We start from the raw sequence: 10,630 nt of genomic DNA on the forward strand, positions 1-10,630 counted from the left end.
GAAGTGGCAGCCATAATGCATGTCTTTGCAGGACTCACAAAGCTGGGCACCATCTACCTCTCAGGTTTCATAGTCATATTCTATGCATTTTGCTAACTTGAGTGGCTGCTCTAACAGGGTGGGCCCTCGAGTGGGATGAATATTTGAAAGATGATCTGCAGACTAGGCTCAGTGGTAAAGAATCTGCCTGCAATTCAGGAGACCTGGGTTCCATCCCTGGGTTGGGAAGATCCCCGGAGGAGGGCATGGCAACCCACTCCAGTATTCTTGCCTGGGAAATCTCATGGACAGAGGAACTTGGCGGGCTACAGTCCGTGGGGGGTCGCAAAGAGTCGGACATGACTGAAAGACAAACATTTCTTTTATAGACTTTTTAGGGCTTTCCTCGGCATTGTCTGGTTGGCTGTCACCCAGCTCTGTGAGACTAGCAGTGTTGAGGCCAAGAAGGGTGACTCAGTCTTCCCAAGGACCCCGAAGCCCCTGGTGTTGGAACATGCTCCAACCTCTTCTCCCAGCCTTGGCCCAGAGCCCTTCCCCACCTTTTGTCCCCCAGGGTCCTGCACACAGACCTTCTAAATACCTTTCTGTGTACAAGTCCACCAGGGCTGCCATAACAACGTGCCACAGGCTGGGTGGATTCACCAACAGAAATTTATTTTCTCACAATTTTGGAGGCCAGAAGTTAAGGTTAAAGTGTCAGAAGGGTTGGTTTCCTTGGCTTCTCAGAGATGGCCTGTCATCTCCCTGCGTCTTCACATGGTCATCCCGCTGCATGTGTCTGTGTCCTAATCTCTCCTCCTCATAAGGACACTAGTCAGAGTGGATAAGGCCCACTGCAGTGACCTCATTTAACCTTAATTTCTGCCGATGGCTCAGTGGTTAAGGATCTGCCTTCCAATGCAGGAGATGCAGGAGACTCAAGTTCAATCCCCTGGGTCAGAAAGATCCCCTGGAGGAGGAAATGGCAACCGACTCGAGTATTCTTGCCTAGGAAATCCCATGGATGGAGAAGCCTGGTGGGCTACAGACTATAGGACTGCAGTCAGACACGTCTGAGTTACTAAGCACACAGGTCCTGTTAAAAGTCCCCATTCTCAAACACAATCATGTCCTGAGGTCCTGGGGGTTGGGACTTCAACTTCAACAGATGAATTGGGAGGGCACATAGTTCGGCCCAGAACAACTCATTTGGCCTGTAACAGGCCTGGGTACCAGGCAAGCTCAGAGGAAGTAGGCACAGCTGGAGTGGCAGAGGGGCAAGGGTCCTCTGGGAAGAGGAGAGACTAGGCACTTGGGTCTTAGGGGGAGTTCATCTTGGGGTGGTGGGGAGGGATGAGCTCAGTGTAAGGGCATGTCCCATGCAGAACTGACTCACCTGTGAAGATAGTAGGTAGGCCCTCGACAAGCAGCACAGACATGGCATCCGGAGCCCAGCCTCTCTGCCTAGGTGTGTGGCATTTTTGCACAGCAAAAGGGCTCTTGTAGGATTCCCAGGAGCTAGAGACATGGTTAGAATTGGCTAAACTGGAGGACTTGCTCAACTGTGAGAACCTGGAGACCATGGATGAGACCCAGGGCTTGGATCTCCCACTGACCACCCACAATTCATGCTGCTCTGGATGGGGTGCTGCAGAAACTGAGGGCATTAGAGTCTTTTTTGTTAAGTTGCTAAATTGTGTCCGACTCATTTGAGACCCCCGTGGACTATAGCCCTGTCCATGGGATTTCCCAGGTAAGTATTCTAGAGTGGGTTGCCATGCCCTCCTTCTAGGGTATCTTCCCAACCCAGAGATCAAGCCCATATCTCCTGCATTGGTAGGTGGATTCCTTACCACTGAGCCACCAGGGAAACCTATTAGAGTCTTGGGCATCTGGTTTAAATGTCCTGCTCAGCAGTCTACCAGCTGTGTGACCCTGAGGACTTGACCAGCTCCAGGCTCTGGCCTCTTGGTTCATAAAGATGCTGATTATTATAGGGATTCTTTGGTTAATGTAAGTGAGCTGACACATACCAGAAGCACTGGTCCCATTTGCCTTCTTTGCCTTTTGCTTCTCTGTAAGTTATTTCCTCGGTCAAACTGCTGGAACGTAAGAAGACCTGCATGGGCCAGAGATGGTGGGAAACCAGGAGGACTGTGGTCTGTGCAGCTGGTCCAGGGAGGGATGAGCTCTGGGCCCCCAACCTGCATGGGTCCAGGCAGAAGGAGGCTTCTGGCAGGGACAGGATTGGAGGTGCTGTGAGCTATCATGGTGGGCATGCCCTTGACCCCAGTCATCACCAGCCCCTTCATGTGCCTCCCACAGCTGCCATTTCCAAGCCCCTGCTCCTGATACTTAAGATCCTTGCAGACCCCAGGGAGGCTGGGGTGCCTCCTGGGACCCAGGAGACATGTGTTGTTGAGAAAGAGGTGGTGGCAGCTGGGGCAGGAGGGAGGAAAAGCTCTCATGGGAACAGGCAGAACTGTTTATTTCTCAAACGGGCTCTGAAGGTTTATTCAGGATTCATGGAGGGAAGGAGGTGAGCATGGTGGACCCTGAACTCCCAGAGGCCATCTGCCTGCTGTTTCCAAGCATGCCCCTGGCATATTTAGAGTTTCAGGTTAGGATTTTGTTTCAAGGATGAAAATAGTTCTGCTGTGAAGACAGTAACATCCCCTACTGTACAGCACAGGGAACTATGCTCAATGTTATGTGGCAGCCTGCATGGGAGGGAAGTTGCAGGGAGAATGAATACATGTATATGTATGGCTGAGCCCCTTTTCTGTCCACCTGAAACTATCACAGCATTGTTAATTGGTTATACCCCAATACAAAATAAAAAGTTAGAACAAAAAATATATATATATAGTAATGTCCCCAGGGTGCCTTTGTCCCCGCACCAGCCATACTGATTGGCCTGGGGACAGGTGCTGGACCCAAGCCAGGATGTAGACATGAAGGTGGTCATTTTTCATGGTGGGATGTGGGCAGCCCACACCGTTGCAAAGAGATCCCAGAAGGAGTGAAGGGACCCTGTACCACACAATGCTCCAGGCCCGAGTCCAGAGCCCACCACACCCTGTCCTCGGGCTCTTAAAAACTCCAGTGCTGCTTTCCTGTTCTGAATTTCTCTTTTTTGTGTGTAAAGCCAGATAGAATTGATTGTTTGCAAAAGACCCAAATCAAGCAGACTTTTTTGCAGAATTTCTCTTGCTCTGGAAAACCTGGCCTAAGCACAAAGACCCCTGGGCTGTAGAAATGTTTACCCTGAAGCACATTCTAGAGTGTCGGCTATATTCCTCACCCAGCAAGCGTAAAAGCCTGGGACTGCATTCCTACCTCTCTCTGAGCTGACTGTCCTTCCTGGATCTCTTCATGCAACTCCACACTGACTCCACCACTCAGAAGGGTCATGTGAATCCCCCTAGTAGGCAATCCCACCTTCAGCTCCTTGCTTCCATGTGCTGGCTATTGTAGTGAACATAGGGGTGCATGTTTCTGAGAGAGTCCATTTGTACATAATGCTCAGACTCCTGCCCTGCACCCTCTGATGCTGCATCCCTGCCTGCCTCACCCTCTGTACTCTCCCCCATTCCCTCCCAAGGCCATGGAAGCCTTGGCCCCCAGAACCTCCCTGTGCCCTCAGCCCCCAGCTGACGGGTGGCACACTGGGGATCCAGGGAACCATTGCATCCTAGCAGCATCAGGCTCCCGTTCCTCTTGGCACCTCCCCAGGGTGAGCAATGTCCTGGCACTGAGCCGGGGTTCCCTAAATGCTAACTGAACTGAAACCTCACTGCGGTTGCTGGTTCCAAGTCCCTGTCATGGGCAGGGGCGGAGGGTGCCCAGGCTCCCTTGATGGTGGCCCAGGCAGAGTCCTCCCAGAGGGGTCCATCTGGGCAGCCCTCTCTGGGCCCACTCCCATGGCTGCCTTAGGAACCATGCATGCGCCTGAAGCTTAAATTCTGTTGTGGGCTTAGGATCACAGGAAGAACCCTGAGCAGGAGGACCCAGAACACAGCTTTGAGAAGGAAGGTGGGCGTGGCTGTGAGGTCCGGAGCTTGAGGCCACCTAGGGAGGGAGTGCCGAGACTTCAGGAAGCCCCTCTCACTGTCCCCAGCCTCCAGCAGGGGCACCCCACCCTGGATGGAGCACTTGGTGGGGCCTCTGAGTGCTGCAGCGCAGCAGGGAGAAGCCTCTGGGTGACCCTGGGGGAGGGGAACCCGTTCAGGAAGTGCCCTGCACTTTGATGTGTTGTGCTTACTCTCTCAGTCATGTCCGACTCTTTGCCACCCCATGCACTGTAGCCCGCCAGGCTCCTCTGTCCATGGGATTCTCCAGGCAGAAATAAATACTGGAGAGGATTGCCACGCCCTTCTCCAGGGGATCTTCCCTACCCAGAGATGAAACCTAGGTCTTCCACATTGCAGGTGGATTCTTTACCAGCTGAGCTCCCAAGGAAGCCCAGCCTGTGCTGTACCAATCCTGAAAACTCCAGCCCCGCTGACTGCTACAGACCCACCAGAAGCCCAGATCCTGTCTATTCTCTCCCTTACTTTGTAGACTCTGGGCCAGAGGGGTTGACAGGGAGTGGGTGGCAAAGGGGCTGTCAGAGGCCCGCATAGTCTCAGAGAAGACCCTGCTCAGATCACAGCCGGTGGGCTGTTCACACCCTCAGGAGGGAAATGCATTCTTGAGGGCTTGGGAGCAGGGGAGCAGAGTTAGGGGACCCAGGCCCTCTACTCTGCACTCCTGGGGCTCTAAGTAGTCAGCACAGCATCACCTGCAAGGACAGATGACCTGGCCGAGGCTAAGGGATGTTGTTTACCTCGTAAAAGGAGGCAGAGGTAGGCACCATGGCAGTGGTCCAGGCTTCCAGTTTCTGAGCATCCCCAGGCCTTCCTCGCCCACCAGTGAGGGCTCCAGAACAGGCCCCCAGTTGAGAAGTAATGGAGGGGTCAGGACTGGTCAGCTGCAAGGTTCTGGTTCTATCAGGAGAGCAAAAGACCGCAGAGTCTGGGCTTAGGGTCCCAGGGCCACCCGCTATAGGGGAGGCTGGGAAATTGGAACCACTCTGAGCCTGGCTACCCCCAAACAATGCCTGGCCAAGGGCCAGGATGCTGGGGGCACAGCCAGGCAGGGAGGGGTCTGGTCATGGAGCTGGAGGACCTAGAGAGAGCTAGGGACCTGCGGTGGCAGATGGGGAGGACTAGGGCAGCCTCAGGGAGCCTGTTTGAAGGCTGGGTCAAGGTCAGGAGATGCCTCTCGGGCTAAGGGGCACACTCTCCTGGTGTGGGGGCCCCGAGGGCCAGCAGGGGTGCAGGAGTCCAGGGCCATCCTCAGACGATGCCAGGATGCTCATCACCCCTGGGCAACGGTCCCTCTTCACAGCTTCCCATCGCCCTGCAGTGACCTCCTCAGTCTCAGAAATGAGTCTACAGGTTGGGGGAGCATCTGGCACCTGGAGGGCCTCCCTGAGGACCCTCAAGGAGGGGGTGGATTGAAGGATGAAAAGAGGAATGGGGCAGGGCTGACTTCCAGAAAACCAGGATGGGGTCCCAGGCAACCCAGCCAGGCTGGAAGAGAGGGGCTGTCCGCTCAGAGCTGGGGGACCTTCTTTCATCAAGGTGCTGGCCTCTCCCAGGAGTGCTGGCGCTGTGTTTGGCATTCACTGTGTCCTAATCTTTCTAGAACATACCCTCGGCAGCCTCTCCCTCCACTCAGAGGCTTCGAAGGACAACTGGGGGTCTCTCATTCCTTCACCGTGAACAGGCTCAGAGAAGCCCGGAGACCCAAGGGCTGGTGCAGAAACCCAAGGGCTGGTGCGGAGCCCCTCCCTCTTCCCCATCAGACTGTGTTGATACTGCAGAGAGAGAGGCCCCCGGTCGGTTGTGCCGAGAAATGAAACATTGCTTAACCCCAAGGAGAAACCGCAAGAGAAAAACACCTCTCAGCTGCAGCTGGGCCTGAGGCTTCACCCTTCATCTCGCTTACTGCCTGCACAGCGGGTTTGTTTACATTACAGGCCAGGAGGGAAGGTTTGCCAGAGTGGGACTGCCTTGCAAGTCCCCAAAGACCCCTCTGACAGAGAGGAATGTGGTTTAGGGACTGTGGCTGGGCCAACACCTGTGCTGAAGCCAGAGCTGGGTGGGGGGCAGAGCAGCCCCCGGGGCGGGCTGCTGCCGTTTTACCACAGGGTTTATGGGTGCACTGGGAACCCAAGGCTGCTGTTCTTGAGGGCAGACCAGGGCTCCCAAGAGACAGGAGAGACCCCGCTGGTGGGGAGGTGGGTGAGGTGACTGCAGAGGGAGCTCCAGAATTCACGGGGTCTCAGAAGGAGCTGCTGGTACTTCCGCAGACATGCCTATTTTGTGTTTGTCATTTGTAGTGGGGAGCCCCCAGGACAAGTACTCATTACATTGTCAGAAACACTATCTACCATCAGTGATGAGTTCCTCTTATAAAATACTGTTCTTTTTCTAAAGGCATAGTGGTGGAGGCACATTCTGGGGACTGGAGCTGCTTGACACAGCAGGCCAAGGCAGCAAACACAGTACGGTGGACAGCACTGACATGCGTAGGACACTGCAGAATGCCAGTTTCTGAAATGGTCCCCAACATTCCTGAGCCTTTCCTGTCTTTTACCCTGGAGGTCCATAGGTTTCCACTGTTGGGGTCAGTGGGCCAGGCCTCCTATCACAGGCTCAGGTCTGGCTCCCCTTCCTCTAGGAGAAGGCCTTCTGGCCCACCCCCCTGCCCACTCCCACCCTTAACCCCAGGCATGGATTTCTCCACAGGAGGCAACGTTTCAGGAAGCAGGGCCACTGGTGGGGTGGGTGCTGCAGGTGCGCTGAGGGCCCGCCTCTGCCAGAACCAGGAGGTCACCCCAGCCTCTCAGGGAGGAGCAAGACCTCTAGAAGGCCCCCGCCCCCACGGCTCCTCAGACCTCTCAGAGATGTCAGAGCAGCTGTCCCCATTCCCATGGCCCTGTCCACAGTTACCTCTCCTCTCTCAGCCTCACCCAGATCCCTGAGACCGGCAGCCACCTGCCAGGCATAAGCTACCCAGCCCCCCAACGTGAATGTCCGTGTAACTGCACACACAGGTACACACATGCCAACATGCGTACACCCAATATGCACACACATGTCTGCACATACCCACACACCGGGGCTTTCCCTCCTCAGAGCTGCCTATGCCACCCCACAGGAGATGGGGCTGCATCCTTGCTTCCATAATGAGCGTCTCGTGTCCACAGTCACTTAAGCTCACAGTCCCTGAGAGTGGTGGCCACCAGGTTTCCACCCAAGTTTGATCAGATTGACCCCCTGCTCTTGACCCCAGGTCCCATCTCCACTGGGCATCTTCAGGATGAAGCCCAGGAAGTGGGGTTGGGGGCAGTGAGGACCTGTCTACTCAGGTCTTAGACATCCTGGCCCCAAATCCAGCTGCCTTGCATATATGAAGGTGGCCCTGGCCTAAACCCATGCCTTGAGCAACAGGCCTGGGAAAACCACACCAGTTCAGGAGAATCTGGTCAAATTTCTGCTTCATGCCCGTTTTGTGCCTAGAGGGGTGGAGTCCAGTCCTAAAGAAGGTTTCCTTTGGGAAAAAAAAAAAGTCAAAGGAAAAGTTGCATTTTAATTTCAGAAGCATTTTGCAAGTGCACAAGGGTCCTGCGGTCTGAGCCTCACTGCACTTCCCTGGGCTGTGCCGGGGAAGCTTTCAGTTCTGTGACCCACAGTGATGACAAAGCAGAGTTCTATGTGTCACTAACCCATGTGCAGAGGTGCCTTAAAGATGAGCCCAAGGGACACCCTTAGGACAAGTGCAAGAAACAGTGTGAGCAAGACCCCAGCCCCAGCATCCAGCAAAGATAAACGAAGCCAGAGACCAGCCAAAGTCTAGGCATGGACAGACTGTATTCAGGAGTAACTATTGCTAGAACATCCCTGGTGGTCCAGTGGTTAAGGATTTGCACTTCTAATGCAGGGAGTGTAGGTTCAGTCTCTGGCTGGGGAACTAAGATCCCACATGCCACACTGCAAGCTCCCCCCCCCCAAAAAAAAAGAATAACCATTGCAGAAGACAAGAGGACTCAGTGCAAATTCAACTCAACTTTGAAGAGACTGTGTAAAGGCCAGAGGGTGCTGGGCGGGGGGTGCTCAGGCCACTGGGTTTGTCAGCTGGTGCTTCTGTGAACAGGAAAGGATCTCTTGTGTCTTCAGGAGGGAGAGGCAGTTAGAGCAAAGTGACCATCCACTGCCCTTACCCTCCCAGGGTGGGGGCCTGGCTGGGTGAGGAAGGACTCCCAGAATGCTTGCATTTCCAAGAGTCTGCTCCCAGGTCCTCGAGGGTACAGTCCTGGGTGGTGGGTGATAGACATCTCAAAGGGCAGAGGATGTTCTGAAGTAACTGGTCTCACAGAGTTAAGGGCCTTTCTGCCTGTCAGCAGGGTTTGACCTGGAGAGACAGATTCTCCCAGGGACGCTGAACGAAAGCTGGAACTTGCGACTTCATCTTAGGGTTGCAGCCTTGAGCTGTTAGGAACTAGTTGAGGTTTAGTCAAGACTCCCTCTCTCTCTCTTTTTTAAAAACATATTTATTTATTTATTTGGCTCTGCTGGGCCTTAGTTGCAGCACATGGGATGCTAGATGTTCGTTGCACCATGTGGGATCTTTAGCTGTGGCATACAGAGTCTTGTGTTGGGACATGAACTTGGTGTGGACTGAAAGCTGGAAGACACTAAAACCATTTAAGTCTTGGGAGTCGATCTTCAGAAATAGAGCATATTTAAGAACTCAAAACTGAAGCTGAAGCTCCAATATTTTGGCCACCTGATGCCAACAGCTGACTCATTGGAAAAGACACTGGTGCTGGGAAAGATTGGAGGCAGAAGAAGAGGGTGACAGGGGATGAGATGGTTGGATGGCATCACCAACTCAATGGACATAAACTTACGCAAACTCTGGGAGATAGTGAGGGATAGGGAAGCCTGGTGTGCTACAGTTCATGGGGTTGCAAAGAGTCAAACATGACTGAGTAACTAAACGACAACAAAGGACTCTAAGGTCCTTAATTCTTGGGAGAGTAGGCTGCTGAGAAAATGAGCAAGTGATCTGGGCAAGGCTGAGGCATGGCTCAGGTGGACGGTTCAGCACCACGCAAGGCTGTCCCCAGATCAAAGGCAGCAGGTAGCTGTCCAGGGTGTCCAGCAGGGCTGGTGCTGATGCTAGCCTTAGGGTCCTGGGAAAGAGGCAGGCAAGCTGGTTCTAGATGGGACCAGATGCTTCATCCACCGGGGCTATCCAGGGCTGAGGCCTGGATGCATTCCTCCTGTTGATGGTCTGATTCATGGGTATTAAAGCACCGCCGCTTGCCTGGCCCTGGCATCTGCCCTAAGGCAGGGGTGGGGGTGAAGATATGCTCTTGAGAACACCTGGCTCCAGTCTGTAGGTCCAGATATGGCTGGGCTGGCCCAAGAACAAGGGGATGGTGAGCTGCTCACCTGTTCCACCCGCCCAGGTTTCAATCCAGCTCTGGTGTTCCTAGGTTTTTGCTTCGGCTTTAGAAACCCCAATGGCAAAATGGAGCTACTAACACGCCAAGGCCAGTTTGGAGGACAAAATGGCCTATGGGCCCTGATGGGGACTCCACAGCAGTGGCCAGGGCTTGAGGGGTTTGGGCCATATCAGTAACCCCCATTCTCAGCAGAGGGTGGGAGCAGGAGGGCCTCCCAGTACAGAGACAGGCCAGCTCCAAGACTGGGAAAGGAGCAGGAAGAAGGGAGCTCTGCTTGCCAGTTGCTGCAGCCCATTTGGTTTGGCAGAGCCAGGGAGGCCCAGGTTCTAGAAGGGACCTGGCTGCCAGGCCAAGGACTTTGTACTTGCAGCTATAAAGTGCAGTCTTCAGGAGGACTCCACCAAGGGCTGCACCGTGACTAGCAACTGAAAGAAAAAATTAAACCCCAGTGCTGGAGAGGGTGTGGCTTTTGATAGAAGTCCAGGCAGGATTCAGACAGTGGGGCCACCCACCGGGTGTGTCCAGGCAACAAGAGCCCAGTACATCCCTCCCCAGGGCCTCCTCCCTCCCTCCCAGGCCCTGGACTCCAGCTCAGAGGTTTCCAGCGATGCCCCACAGCCCCCAAGGGAGCCCTGCCCTCCCTGGTAGAGGAGCTCAGAGCCCCATGTGGCTCTGTCTAGGAACCCGGGGGCACATAGAGGGGCCTCAATGCTGTTCCCCTCCAAGGGAATGACACCCTCTGGGGTTAAGAACCAGTCTGAGGGAGCCTCTGTAGTCACCCTGGAGCTCCATCTGCTCCAGGAGGCCCTGCAGGCCCCGCCCTGCCTCCTACTGCCCAGTCAGATGGTCCCTAGAGCCCAAGCACTGGCTGGGGAGGCCTCCTGGGGAAGCCTCTGGGCTCCCTGGCCGGCGCTCTACCCAGACGGAGCTCTCCTCCTGGGCTGGGAGCCTTGGTTTTGTTATCCTGCCGCCTCCTTAAAAAGGCTTCTCTGGTATCTCAGATGGTAAAGAATCTGCCTGCAATGTAGGAGACCCAGATCTGATCCATGGGTCAGGCAGATCCCCTGGAGAAGGAAATGGCAATCCACTCTGCTATTCTTATCTGGGAAATCCCATAGACAGAGGAGA

The sequence above is a fragment of the Ovis canadensis genome, chromosome 18 (genome assembly GCF_042477335.2).
Source record: "Ovis canadensis isolate MfBH-ARS-UI-01 breed Bighorn chromosome 18, ARS-UI_OviCan_v2, whole genome shotgun sequence".
Classification (NCBI taxonomy): domain Eukaryota; kingdom Metazoa; phylum Chordata; class Mammalia; order Artiodactyla; family Bovidae; genus Ovis; species Ovis canadensis.